The 13,047-nt window shown below is 44.2% G+C and overlaps 1 protein-coding gene across 3 annotated transcripts in view; it reads right to left on the bottom strand.

Moving 5' to 3' along the window:
* The window catches only part of WWOX (WW domain containing oxidoreductase), a 901,165-nt gene that overhangs the window by 543,582 nt on the left and 344,536 nt on the right, over positions 1–13,047 (bottom strand). The gene's annotated exons all lie outside the window — the stretch shown is intronic.

The following is a 13,047-nucleotide window of genomic DNA, read 5'->3' as shown; positions in this document are numbered from 1 at the left end:
CGGACTGCTCCTGATTTCCCAGTGCTGTTTGTCAGAGAGCAGCTCCTCCTAAACTCGGCACAGCCACAGAATCACCCAGAGGGATATGAAAAAGCAGACGAGAGCTAATTCACAGGTCCAGAGATCCAGAATGGAATGAGGATCTGCTTTTCCAACAAGCACCTCATGTGACTGAGACTCCGATCTAAATCCAAGTTCAACAGCCAGAGTTCTAGGTCCTTCTCCATGAAGGGTGAGGCGATGAACATTTTCACTGATACTCTTTATACTTTTAATTGTGTAAGAAAGCATACATTTTGGAAGTGTCTGGTGAGTATACTGTAATTGAGAGCTCTGTGAGGGGCGCTTCACACTTCACATTGCTTTGTTTTCAAACAAAACAACTTTGAGAAGCCCTTTCCTCTCCAGATAAGTAATTCACAAAAAATTCCAGCATTCTGTCCCTGACCACAAACACAGGTCCTGTTATCTATGCCTTCTTCCATAAAGCCCTCTTTCAATTGTTAATGTGGGGACTGGCTGGCTGGTAGATCAATATATTACTTTGGCTCGGCTTCATTTGGTTGACACAAGGACAAAGTGTTTTGAAAGCATAAAAAAGTATAACAGTAAAACCAGGGGCCTGGAGATTTAGAGGATGTCCTTCTGAAATCAGGTACTACACATTCAAGTGTATTCCACTGGTAAATTGGTCCAAAGAGACACTTGTAGGCAGAAATCTAAACTAAAATCCACTACTTGATTTCACCAAGAGAGTTCACAAGGGCAGGTAGGTTCAAGAGAAACCAGAGACTGAAAAAGTTACTTGAATTGGCAGGTTTAAATAATTTGTCTCTGATTATCCCACCTCATCCACTCAGAAAAAAACTAAAAGACTTGGTAGCAAAATATAAATGATTTTTGGTGTAAGGTAAGAATGAATTACGTCAGGCCATTATATTACCATCATATTCTTATTGTACCATTGCCTCAAACAGGCAGCGTAACTTAACCAACAGAATGATCCTAACCTACAGGGGATCGGAAGGGCTTCCCTTCCTTCCATCTCATCCTAAGGAGAAAGGAAAAGAAAATGCTCATGAAATTACACATCTTGGAAAATAGAAATGCTTTTCTTGCTTTCGCTGTCCCACGAGGCACACTCCCAGGATTGCTGAATGCCGAAGCTCACATTTAGGCTGGGAAGCCAACTTGAGATCTTTCTTTAGGTTTTGCCTGATTTCTGGCAACTAATATCATGAGAATCTAGGAAGTTTCTCTACCAAACGTATGCCAAGACTCAAAAGGTATAAACAACTCCAAAAAACTACACCAAAATGAATGTAATCAGCATTTATGAAAGACAGATAATTAACTGAGAAGGGATTAAGACAATGCTGATTTGAAATTCCAGTCTCGGGCTCGGTGGCGATACCATTTCTCTGAGCTTAAGGTTTTCTCACCGGTCAAATGAACATAACCTTGTAGAGATGTGAAGAGCAAATGAGATCATGTGCTGTAAAATGTTTATCACAGTTACTAGAATATGATCAGCAGTCTATAAATATTAAAAATTATTATCATCACTATCTCTAGCAGCAACGGGAAGCAGAGCTCACCACTTTGAATTTCATAGGGTGGAGCATTTCAGAGAGCAACACAGAAGCATTCACAAAACTCCTAGAGAGCTAGATTTCTAAAGCTATGATTAGCATCGTGTGTTGACTTGGCTTCAGTATTTGCCTTGGGGTCACAGATAAAACTGTATTTGAGTATAACTGGTGCCCTTTAGGATCCCAGGTATTATGTAGTGTCCATTTAACAACATTCTGAGAAGGCTTCATCAGACCGCCATGGAACAAAAAGCAAAATCAGTAAACAAAATACAAAACAAAACAAAACATCTCAGACCCCCCGCCGAATAATTCAATAGGAGAGCTCACGTCTAGGGGACTATGTTAAGGTGCCTTTGAGGAGGGGCCACTTAATAGCGCTGATTTCCATTGAAATTTAAATGATACAAAGTCCCTTTCTGAACAGCTGTTTATTCATCCATGGTGTGAGGAAGCTGAGAGTCTAAGACCTCCTGGTTCCCAGGTTGTATGACTTCTACAGCTCCCCAAATCAAAGCCTGAAAAGCCAGCCACTGGAAAACAAATAGGCCTTTTCATTCTCCTCAAACCCCTAACTAAAGTTCATTTTCACGAGCCAAATTTAAAAATCAATTAATAAATTACAACTGCCAAAGAATATTCAAAAGCCCAAAGGCACCGAAGAACTGCTCAGAAGAAACAACAAAGCATTGAGCCCGAGATAAATGGGTTTGCCGTGTGTTTACTGTCATGTTGACTTCGTATCCCAAAGCAAAAATTCGCTAACCTCCACTTACCACTACTTTGTGTGATAATAGCAGCATTAATTTTAAAAATGATCATGAATCAATCATGAAATCTGATTCTTGCTTTTACTGGCAACAAAACACTCCAATTAGCACCTTGAATAAGCGTGCTTTCTAGGTGGGCACGGGTAAGAGCAATCTTCTGCAGTTAATTCCTTGCTAATTACCCACAGTAAAGGAAGTTGGAAAAGCACTAGGTGGGTTAAAACCTCCACCCCTCCCAGGTTCTAGTCCTGTGCCATGACCGCCAAAAATCTTTCACCATAGGACAGAGCGGAGTTTCTCAACCTTGGCACCAGTGACACTATGTGTTTGTGGGGGGAAGAGGGTCTGTCCTAGCTTCCCAGGCTTCTACTCACTGGATGCCAGGGGCATCCTCCAAGCCCAGATGTGACAATCACAGATGTCTCTAACCACTGCCAAATGCCGCCTGGTGGACAAAACCTTCCCTGATGCAGGACCACTGGGCCAAAGTATACGCTCCACCCTGGGTTATTATAAAGATTAAATGTAATACATAAAAAAGGCCTAGCGCGCTGTCAGGTGCATATGGGACTGAAATATACATAGTGAAAACTGATGGATCTAAGAGACACAGACAGAATAGAAAAGACCCATCTGCCACTAGTTCAGAAGAGTGAGTTGAGACAAGCCTGTGACCTCAGGTCCTACAGAGTCTTTCATCCCCTACGAGTTTTTTTAAAAAAATCGACTTTGTTTAAGTATAATTTACACATCGTAGGCCAGCAGTTCAAAGTGTCTACTCTCCACGTGTTTTGCCAGTATCTACACCCGTGTCGCACATCGACACCACCAAGAGCAGGACTGGTTCACATTTGGATTTGCTTCAAATTCACTTTGAAGGAAGAATAGGTCATGCGTTATTTTCTGCATCAAAAGCTTTTGCATTATATGCACCAGCTTGGGATGTGGCCTCTGGAAGCCATTACTGGAAATGCCCGCGATGAGCACTTGATGCGAGTGAGCTTTCCTGGGGTCTCGGGCAATGCAGCTGCCCAGGGCTCCATGCGCAGGGCTTTATGCTCTGCGATTGCCATCTTGAAATTCCTAATAATTTAATGTCTGAATCTGTGCTTTGTGAGTGAGTTCTGAAGGAACAACGGAGCAGGTGCTGGGGGCTTGGAATCCTGCTCATGTGTCTGTCCACCCCTTACCCCTAGGATGGATTCTCAGGCACCTGCTCTCTGCCCACTGTTCCCTGAGCCAGGCCAGCCCTTCCCTCCCAGCCCCACCTCAAGACCACTGTCATCTTCTACCCAGGATTTCTTGGCTTGGGACATTGGCATTGCCCCACCACCCTCCGCTCCTGGTGGGGAGCTGGACCTGGATGTGGGGATAGTTGGAGGTCATGAAAGGTTGCAGCCTTGCCCCACTCTGGGCTGGGAGGACCATAATGTGTTGGGCTGGCGACTGGGAAAAAGGATCCTTGCTCACCCTGATCCAGGTCCCAAGTGTGTCCCAGAGTGGATGTTGCAATCCTTTGGGGGATCTGTCCCCGCAAGGTTGGGGTTGTGGGCCCATGGAAAGGAGAGATTAGCTTCCCTGGCCCTGGCTAGAGTCCCACATCTTCAGGTTGCCCTGGGTCTGGCATATTGTATAGTCTTGGTGGTACCTTTCCTATTTCAGTGTGTAGCTTGGGGGAATCATTTGCATTAGACCCCTTGTTCCTGACAGAAAGGATGGCTCAGCGCCACCATGCCTCCTGATTCTCAGATTAAGAACCACTGGCACTTCCAGGCCATCAGATCAGCAAAAGGACTGGAAGCAATTCCATCAGCCCTTCCCTGACCACTGCCCCTTGCTGCCCTCCCCATTCATTCTCTCCACGCAAGACTGGTGAAATGGGGCCCTTCCTCAGGGGGGCCTAACCTCCACTCCTCTGTTCCAGGGGAGCCCCAGAAGATGGTGTGAGTGACCAGAGGGCTGTACATGCATGTCCCCCAAAACTACTATGGCAGCCCCTTCATCTAAATTGCAGAAGTCAGACCACTAACTGGATGTCAGAGGCAGATTTGATGAGGCATGTGCCCTGCCACCAGGAACTACAACGTCCCCATCAAATGATAAATCGTGCTTATATGATCTTTATATTTCTATTTAGGGAAAAGAATTATACTTTTCTCCTCAGACCATTTTCTTAAAGAGTTCTCATCTTCCTGAAAATTCTGGTAGGTCTCAAGCCAGGACCCCCTGGGTCAGGGTCCACCCAACTGCGGACAGAGTGGTAGAGAAGAGAAGGAGCCAGAAGGGACAGCATTCGTAGCTCGTGATAGGTTCCAGGCAGTGAAATGCTTGCCCGCAGCCCACCGATCCCCTCACACCCTCTCAGGTCCTAGGAGTGGAGAAGACTGCTGAACAAGGGAGATGATATGTTGGGATGTGTTTTGCCCCTGTTCCCTTCAAAACGCACTGGAGTCTGCCAGGCATTCTGCTTCTCAATCCTGACTGAAAAGACCCACAAGAACTATTTCTTGTGGGCAGATATTTTCTAGTTGGCTCCATAAGAAAACATATGCATTGTCCCAAGAAATTAAATAATCTGTGTACCTAAATCTCCAATAATGCATAGTATTACTTATTAAAATACTAACAATTTGTTCATTAAAAGACAGATGTGAAATCTTGAATCCATTAAGGTTTACTAATTAAGTTGGATTATAAGGCAGGGAGACTGGGAAGGGTGTCTGATGGAAAAGAATTTCAAGCAAATATGAAAAAAGACATCACGCAGGGTTACATTGTCCCTCATGGCTGGTTCCCACGTTGGGTATATCATGACACCTCTCATTAAAAGCCAACAATAACAGGGCCTGAGCAATAAAAAATGGTAACTTTATAAGGAGAAGGGAGCATGAATAAGGGAATCAGCCCAAACGCATCACAGATTTACTAAGTGAGGTCTGCAGGCTACAATACGGTTCACATTATTGGATGGTGACTTGATATTGGCAATTATGGAATGGCCACAATTTAATGAAAGTTCCCTTGTGATACACAAGAAACACAAACCTGAGTGAACCGTGAACTGTGCTTGAGTATGGTAGCAAATGCTAATAAAATACTAAAGGAGAGGTAAAAAAAAAAAAAAAAAAAATCCCCTGGTGTTTCTTAAAATGCTGCTGTGTTCTTACCTGCAATTTCTTATCCTGAAACTCCTGCCCCTGGCTGTATCTCGGGCCTCCCAGGAGAGCCTGGCCTCCTGCAGGAGCGGGCACGCAGCTGTTTCCTGATGCTCCGAGGGTCATGTTCTCATAAATCAGACGCCCCGGGCTGGACATCATGTATGAGAGAAAACGTAGCATCTTTCTACAAGGAAGCCTGACTCTGATGTGCTGAAATCATTTCCATTTACTGAAGGCTGGTCCCCACCACATTATGAAAAACAAAAGGTCTTTTCGCCTGTGATGAAGAAAAATAAATACGGAAGAGTAATTCTTTTTTTCCCATCACGCTGGCCAGTGGGAATAAAAATACCACCACCGGATATTCAATAGGAGCATTTACAATGCACGCGGACAGACTACAGCTGCTACTAATACTAAGCCCGTGACCTTTAGCTCCCCAAACATTTATGATTCGGTAATTACCGGATGGTATTATTACTGATGGCTAGCTACACTACTTCTCGTTTAGAACCATTTGAATATAGCAGGATGAGTGGAATTCTCAGTGTCTGCTGGGCACTCAGGGTATCCAGTCTACAGATATCTGCTTGATAACCTTGAGTTTAGACATAATGGTACATATTAAATACCATAAAATTTAACATTTTAGGACCTCTGGTTTATATATATATATATAGCTTTAAATGACGGTAGTAATTATTGCTATTCTTATTACTGTTGTCAATAAGCATCGGTTAGCACGCCATTTTGCTCAAAAAAAAGATTTAGCGCTCCTCATACCAGTGTTAGCTTTTAATTCTACCAGGTATTCGACTTAGACACCTGACTTTATTATCCTGAGCTCTCCACTTGTAACCTTGCATGTACTTTTACCAAAGCTAGCAGGAGCATTGCATGCTCAGTTACTTATTAGCGTGGATATAGAATACCATTTCCTTTTGTGGCTGATAAAATATTAATCAAAAACAGGAACTGACCGATTTCCCAGTGTAGATGTCTTCTAATGGTAATACACAGGGAGACAAAGACAGATCTGGGGGTCATACAATAGCTTCCGAAGAAGGGCAGAAAGCAGTGATGTTGCAGACAGAAGAGAATGCAGACGGAGCCCGGGAGGTGGCTGAGTTACCATCATTTGACCCAGAGGGAAACTTCCAGAAATGTGAATGGAGGTGACTTGTGGAGAAAAGCTACGTCTAAGAAACACTCAAAGAACAAGGTTTTTGTTTTGCTTTTATACAAAGCAAGCCTTCAGTTAACCAGAAGGCTGTGGTGATTTAACCAGAAATTCCTTTTTATACTTCTGACCCTCATTTGACACCTCCAGTGTGGTGAATCTGTTTCCTGCCTTAGTAACGACCGTATGACAAACAAGAATGAATCTCAGATCAGCTTTGGAAATTTTAAAAATGTCTTCTCTCTCTTCCCTTCTGCTCCTTGGGCTTCCCTGTGAGGAAAGAACTTGGGCTTTAGGTGTAGCCGGCCATGGGCTGCCACCCATTACAAGGTGACTCACGGGTGAATCACTCAATCTCTCTGAACCTCAGTTTCCTAAAATTTGCAAAATTTGCCATTAAGTCTCAAATGCTCCATTTTGCCATCTCCAGAACCTTTAGGGTAAATTGCATTTTCTTTTGGATTTATTATACTCAAAATAGTTTTGTTCTTAAAGCATTGGCTAAATACCATCTAATACTTCGAGAAGTAATCTTTTCAATAATAGTGAAATAAAAGGACACTTATAAAAGTAGACATCTCGATAACACCAAAAAAAAGGTAATCTGATGATTACCATCAAAATGTAAACCAATATAATGTAGCCCATTCTTCTGGTTAATATTTATTCAGATTTTGTGTTAATATATTAACCCATTTAACTTAGTAACCTGCATGACGGCCTTGTGAAATAAGTAGAACTAGACCCATTTTTTAAGGGGAGGCCTAGACGGCAGGTGACTGGCCCAGTGTTACTCAGCTGGTAGACAGTAGCCCTGGAATATGACCTTGGGCTGTGCCTCCCAGCACCCCCCAGTTCTGGACATCTTCCACAACGTCCCTATCACCACCCAAGTGCGCCTGGAAAAGTGCAGAAGATACACACAGTGTCTCTCCAGGCCTCTCCAAGAGCCAGTGAGATCGAGAATTAAGTTACATAAGTAAGCTGTCAAAAATGTGAAATCAAGGAAGTCACTTAATCAAGGTGCCGTTAGAGAATAAGACTCAGTTCCCCTCTCAGATGAAGGAAGTGTGCTTCTGGAAGAGTCCGGGGACACCCTCGTTGCTCTGAGCACAGTCCTTCACCCAGTTTTGCTCACCTGATGACCCCCAGCACCGTCACTTATTCTGAGGCCCTCTCCTTCCTTTTGCTTGTTAACACCATGGCAAAGTGCAAACTCACTGCTCACGCACCAGATGCCACCAGGGCCCCCCGTGGCTTAGGAATACTGGGCCTTCGGAGGCTTTCAGAAAAAGGCAGTTCCATTATCTACCTCTGGGATTTGGAAGGGTGAAATGTACCCTCTGTTACAGAGGTAAGCAAATGCCTGGATCTGTGGTGCTTTCTGCACAAACCCCGTCCTTCATGACAAACATTGCTAACCAACCAGGGCTGTCCTGTGCCCCCACGCCCCAACCTGGACTCAGCCTCAGCGTTCCTTCCTGCTGGACAGTCCGGACAGCCACCACTCATCTGGGCTTAGCATCCAAGATGACACCTGGCAATTTTTGTTTTATAAAAAAAATATATATATATATACAGCCAAGTTACACCAGCTACTTTTTACCACTTGTGTGCAAAATATGTGTGCATAACTCATGGAGGTTCCACCTGCTTATTCATCCTCAAATGTTGGAATCAAAGTCTTCCAGATATTATCATCGGTTAATACTGTGGTATGCTAGTCAACTTGTTCTTTTTAATGTGTGTGCTCTTAATTAGCTTCTACTTTTATATCTAAAAAATTCCTTCCACATTGAGTTTTTACCAAGATTTTTGGCTCTCTTCAGCACAATCCATCAGGCTGAGAAAAACCCATTTGAAAAACGGAGTCTGGCCCAGCAATCCCACACCTGGGGCTCCATCCCACAGGAATAAGAGCAGCGGTCTGGACGTATGAACAAAGATGCTTACTGCGTCGCTATCTGAGGCCAGGTGGGAGTGCAGAGAGAAACCTTTGGAAACTAAAAATGCCCTTCAACACGTTCAGCATGGGGGAGGGCTGCATGAATCTGGATACGTCCCACATCACGGAGTGTCATGCCACAGGGGGTGAGAACACACCCACACAGTAGGATGATAGAGGGATTCCAAACTGAACCGAGCAAAACCACCGAAAGGAAGATGTCTCAAAAACCCTAAATATGGATCTGTTTCCATGTGATGCTCCTCATGGCGCCAGCCACCTTTTCCAACACTGTGAGGGCCCAGCTGTGGGCCACAGCGGCTATACGCCCAGAGCAGTGCCGGCGATGCCCCTGGGTGAGGGCGGACCTGTGACTGCAGGCACAAGCCAGTCACAGGCGAGGCGTGACGGCCCCGCCCAGAAGCCAGACCCCTGGCAGGAAGAGGCACTGCTTGGGCAAGACGGAGACCTTGCTGATGGAGGGGACATGTTTGTCTGGTCCCCAGAATCCTTCTCCCAGACCAGCGGGGGCTGGCGTTCATGCCTCTGGCTGTGACCTCTGGGAGGGCAGGGGCTTGCCAGGGGTGGCTGGCTACTGTTTTCCCAGGGCCCTGCTCTTGCCTCTATGTGGTCTGCGTTTAGTAAATATTTCTTAAATGAATGAAGTCTAGGTGCTCAGTAAACATGTGCCACTAATGCTAAAATGATACATTTCTACGGTGTAAAAATGGAAAAAATTACTCCCCAGGGAGCTGCGTGTGTTGTCGTTGAAGATGACATGAGTGATACCGACGAGAGCAACAGCAGTGCTGACTACCTCGCAGTGAGGCCCTGCTTAACAGGCACCCGCTAGACCCTTTACGTACACGGAGCATGTGAGTCTTAATATTGGAAAGCACATTTTGGTATTTGTTCCCATGCAACAGGAGGAAACGAGGCTCCAGGTGTTGAGGGACTAGGCTCAGGGGCATGCAGCTGGGAAGGAAGATGCCGGAAAACCAAACCCAGGCTCCCCCTTTCCTTTTCACTCCACCTCTGGTCTGCCCACACAGGCTCGCTCACTCATAAAGTTAACACTAAGTCATAGGACACCCCAGTCACTTCATTTAGTTAGGCATTCAGAACAAGGTAAAAAAAAAATTTTTTTTAACTGCCCAACATTGTTCTTACTTTGAATTAAATAGAGCAAATCCCAAAGCCAAGTTCAGCAGGTCCATAATGTGACTTGTGTCTGTTTTCTAACCCCTGTACTCCTGACCTGTACGCAGTTCACAGCCTTCTCCAGCCACACCACCTCACACTTCCCACAGACAAGAATTGCACAGAGCGTGCAGGAGGCCTGACAGATATCTTAATGCAGGAGGACATTCCAGCTTCCGCCCTCTTTGGACCACAGCTGACAGTTACAGAATTCAAATCCATTTGTTTCCCCCATTGAATCCCACATAATTCAGCAGACATTCATTACGAGGACATAATGGTATCACACAGCCATAAATACATATGCTTAGAGTCGAACAAGACATTCATATTTAAACATAGCTGGAAATAATTTCAATTCTGGCAATTTTCTATTGCTCATCCTATTACTTTTCTGTGGATGCTTAAAATGTTGAAATACAGTCAGAAATCAAGAATACAAGAATAAAGGTGTGTGTGTTGTATGTGTGTGCATGTGTGTGTGTGTGTGTGTGTGTGTGTGTGTGTGTGTGTGTGTGTCATAGCTTCTAGTTTAGTAAGAAAAGGAATTTGGGTATCAAGTTACATCTGATAAATATTTTGTTTGAGGAAAAGGTAATTTAATAATAGATGAGAAGCTCCTTGATATGTCAATTTCAGAAGAATCATTCATGCTGCTGTAAATGCAGTCCAAAATTTTAATGTTCTGAGATATCTGCTTCATATATGAAGGATGACTGCCCTGATTTCATAAATAAGAAACATATGCAAGACTTCCCCATAAAACTTTTCACAATATATAAAGGAAACAAATAATGCAGTTAAAATTAAAACCACTTTAAGTTCACTTTTCCTAAAGAGGACAAAAGGTAATTTCTCAGGAATCAGACCCATGCCTCCAGGAAGGAGCAAACAGGTAACTCAGATAACATAACACCAATAATGACAATGTTCTCTTGATCTTTTTCTTATGCTTTTCAACTGCAGACAGACTAATACGGTTTGTCTTCAGCCTCAATGATGTGTCCATTAATGGCTCTTTTCACAGAGTATTCAGACACCTTGCAACAGATTTTTGAATTATTTAAATGGAAGTAGCATTAGCGAACACTCATGTTTAAATTATGCTAAATAAGTACTCTTTCTGCTGGACTTTTGCCTGTGCAAAAAATATACATTCTGCAGCGATGTAGGAAGGGCTCAGAGGAATACGAGGAGACAGCATATGTGCAAAACAGAGTATGATGTTTGGGGAACAAGAATGTACAGATAAGCCAAGTGTGCAAGACATTCTAAATACCCAGATATTCTAGAGGGAATTTGAGCTTGTACATTTGCAGAGATGATGTCTACTTTCTAAAATGCTCCCAAATGTCCACAAAGCTCTGAACATGAGAACTTAAAATGGATAGAAGTCCAATTGCAATAAATCACAGAATACCCATACTATGGAATACTATGCAGCTATTAGAAGAAATGAGTTAGCTCTTTGTCTGTTGACCTGGAGGGACATCCATGATGTATTGGTCAGGGAGATAAGCAATCCAGGATCCGTGCCTGGTGCATAAACAGGACTGCATTCTCGTAAAAGAAAGAGAAAACCCTCCCCCTATTTGCGATGGTGTCCCTTTATGGGTGGAAGGGCTGGGGCATGGTGTCAGGGGCTCCTGGTGGGCTGTCAGCTGTGGTCACTGGGCTGCAGGTATCACTAGGGGGCTGCAGAAGGAAAGGGAAGTGTTGCGAGCTTTGTTCTTTGCTATGCGTTTGCATGGTTTCTTTCCCTCATGGGGGTGAGCACAGGACACCAGCTAATTTGTGAAATATTTTACTGGAAGAGAGAGAGGGAAGGTGAGGAGGGAGATGGAGAGGGAGGGAGGGAGAGTGATGAGTAATCTAAGAAAGCAAAAAATCCCTGCTGGCCAAAGACGGTTCACTCTCAGGAGTCTTTCCACTTTGCCACGATGCTAAGATTTGAGTTTAATTCTTTTCTTGGTTTTTCTAAAGGGAATATGCTGACTTATCTGAAAGAGAGGCCCCTTTGCCCTCTGCAATGCCACCTTTTCAGAAGAAACTGTTGCTGAAGCGCTGAGCACGCAAGTCTGGTGCGTGGAGCCTGGCAGGTGTGGGGCAGGTGCAGAAGGGAGCTGCGAGGGCCATGCGGAGGGACGTGACTGAGCTGGTGAAGCCTCCACCTCCCCGGGGCGCGGGCTGGCACGTCAGGTCACACGCAGACGTGTGCAGCCTGCGTGGTGTCCGCAGTGCACTCCGGGGGCAGTCCAGGGGAGCCCACAGGCGGAGTGCAAGCCACACATCCCTCCTCAGGACCACTTCCCGGGAGTGATCACCAGGCCAAACGAGTCCTTTTCAAAAAGTAAAACTACAAAGAGTCGGTGTGTCATCTCAGCACTGCCTTCATATACAAACATAATGCCATTTAATTTATGTGTTTATTCTGTTCCTACTATATGCCCAGCCATATGCTTATTCTGAAATGATCAGATCTTAAACTTTCCCACACAATTTGGGGACTTCTGATTACAAAAGTGACAGATTCATTCCAAAAAATGGTTAAGTCCAGGAAAATATATTTTTTATGACAAAATTGCCTATAATTGTCCAAACACAGACCATGGCCATCGTGTTATATGCTACATTCCCAGCACCAGCACAGTGAGAGGCACATAATCGATATCCCATCAATATTTCTTGAGAAAACAGAGGCAGGCCAGCAGCTAACACAGAGTAATATTATTGATGTAAATCCAGTTTGAATGCCTGTATTTTTATATCACAAGGAAACCACCCTGTTTTAAACGGCTCCTTCCACTTGATAATATGTAATAAGTGTTTCACCAACATTAGATGCACTTTTTCAATGCATCAGATAACCTGGCTGCCCGGCCCTGGGACAAGCAGGAAGCTGATATACATGGCATCTGCTAAGGACGGTGCTATGCGGGCTGGGAGCCCTGCTGGAGGTGGTGGTATTGTTTCTAAACTAAGCAGGTCAGAATTATTTCAACTTCATTGCTTTTTTGTTCCCTACACTGCTTCCTACCTCCATACACAGGGAACAAATAGTGAAAACACACCAAGGAGAAAAATTTCACGGGTCTAATAGTGAACTCACAAGCTGTTTCCAAGCAGTTGTATACACACACACTCAATTGCAGCTGTTGCACATAATTAATGTGCTAATTATACATAATTATCCAATTACTAA

This window comes from Manis javanica, chromosome 17 (genome assembly GCF_040802235.1).
Source record: "Manis javanica isolate MJ-LG chromosome 17, MJ_LKY, whole genome shotgun sequence".
Classification (NCBI taxonomy): domain Eukaryota; kingdom Metazoa; phylum Chordata; class Mammalia; order Pholidota; family Manidae; genus Manis; species Manis javanica.
The sequence above is the reverse complement of the archived record's forward strand: the minus strand, read 5'-3'. Positions and strand labels throughout refer to the sequence as shown.